This window comes from Austrofundulus limnaeus, unplaced genomic scaffold (assembly GCF_001266775.1).
Source record: "Austrofundulus limnaeus strain Quisiro unplaced genomic scaffold, Austrofundulus_limnaeus-1.0 Scaffold531, whole genome shotgun sequence".
NCBI classification, from domain to species: domain Eukaryota; kingdom Metazoa; phylum Chordata; class Actinopteri; order Cyprinodontiformes; family Rivulidae; genus Austrofundulus; species Austrofundulus limnaeus.
In genome coordinates this window covers 15,176-16,994 of record NW_013952933.1, presented here as the reverse complement: position 1 = coordinate 16,994, position 1,819 = coordinate 15,176, and the positions used below count along the sequence as shown (strand labels likewise).

Here is a 1,819-nt window from a genome sequence, read left to right as displayed (position 1 = left end):
ACACACACACACACACACACACACACACACACACACACACACACACACACACACACTCTGTAGGTCCCGGTGCCAGCTTCTTTGATCTTTTTAGTGAAAAATAAACAAAATAGTTGTAATTTTTTCTTTTTTCAGCCGTCAGTCTGGGTTGGTTTCTGTCACTTTGAGCCCTTTTCTCTTCATGAGGCTGAACAAGTTGAAATAAACCCCCACTTCTTCTACAGTTGATCAAATCTGTCCTGTTTTTTCTCTCCAGTCCAGCAGAAACACATCCGACCTGAAGCTACACGAGTTTCATCCATTTCCTCTTATTTTTGAAAATATGTCTCTCTCACTGTGTGTGTGTGTGTGTGTGTGTGTGTGTGTGTGTGTGTGTGTGTGTGTGTGTGTGCGCGCACGGGGAGCAGGGGTTCTGCTGGAACTCAAATGTTTCTTTGTTTGCCACCAGTCAGTGACTCATTTTCAAGATGTTGTCTGCTGCCAGCTTCAAACCGGAAGCTCATGGTAATTAGTCTGCGCGCTCCAGACAAACCAGAAAGTCTACTACAGGCTTTTAAAGGAGCCACCACCGAGTTTTAACCCCCTCCTGCTACACTAACCTGATTTTCCTCTTTTTGTTTTCTAGTTAAAATAAACTTAAAAAAAAACTACGACTGTTTGAAGGTCAGAGCTGTTTTGACGCAGCTTTAGCTGGTTTTAYGCGCAGGTTGAACCATTTTACGCACGACTTGGATGCACTTAAAGTTGACAGGATTAATTTGACCACTTCTGGGTTTTATAAGACGTCATACAAATTATTTTAGGACTTTTCTTCTTTGCAAGTTCCGTGTAAGTTGAGAAAGTTGGAGACGGATGGAAACATGGCACCTACCCAGCTGTGGACGGCCGCTGCTCCTCGGTGCGTCTGTCCGCGCGCCTTCTGTGCGTTTGTGTCTTTAAAGTGGTGTGTGTGTGTGTGTTGTGTTGGGGGTCCATGCTGCTGCCGCTGCCCCGCGGACTGAAAGCGGATCCGCAGCTTTTTCTCTCTCCTGCCTCAGAGCAGGAAGTCGCGGCGCGCAGACTGAGAACCAGCGCACTTCCTCTGGACCAGTATTCCCGTCTGCGTAAACACGCGCACGAGCTGTTTCCCATAAACACACCCCTTTAACCAGTCTCTCTCTCTCTCTCTCTCTCTCTCTCTCTCTCTCTCGTGCGCGCGCACACACACACAACCGAGCCAACAGACAACTGACGTCACTCTCTTCCTGCTCACCAGGAGGTGTTCCTGTTTCTGCACAGACGCGCACAAACAAACACTCTGAACCTTCCGGTAAATTGAAATTATTTTTGCAGCTTAAAAAAGTAACAAGTTTGCTGTTGTGTTCAAAGAAGTGTTCAGATAATAAAATAATGATTAAAAAAAACACATTGAGTTGGATTATTTTAACAGSAAATGCATATTTTGTTAAAAAATACTTGTTGTAAAGTGTGAAATAAACATAGAAGTTTATCCTGAACTTTCTCAAACAGTGCTGTTTAATGGAGTTTACTTTGGAAGTTTTCCAGATAAACTGATATATTATCCTGAAATGTGGGTCTGCACTTGATGTAAACAAATGCAAATTAAGCAGCTGTCGCCTGTGTAACAAAAATGGACAATTGTGAACTTTTTTTCGGTAATTGTGACTGTTTTTGTAGGTAAACAAAGACAAGTGGAAAATTTTTAACAAGCTGCAAAAAAAGTTAATTTGGACTCAAATGGGAATAATGTTGTGGCTTTGCATTGGGTACATTTAAACTCGTTCAAACTTGTTTTCCTATTTACACACACACACACACA

At 42.8% G+C, this 1,819-nt stretch overlaps 1 protein-coding gene across 3 annotated transcripts in view; it reads right to left on the bottom strand.

Moving 5' to 3' along the window:
• Positions 1–1,314, bottom strand: part of elk3 (ETS transcription factor ELK3) — an 11,849-nt gene extending 10,535 nt beyond the window's left edge. For all 3 annotated transcript variants that reach the window (XM_014026162.1, XM_014026163.1, XM_014026165.1), the window contains exon 1: positions 872–1,314. The gene's annotated coding sequence lies outside the window, so the exon portion shown is untranslated. The remainder of the gene's footprint in view (positions 1–871) is intronic.
• Between the last annotated feature and the right edge of the window lie 505 nt (positions 1,315–1,819).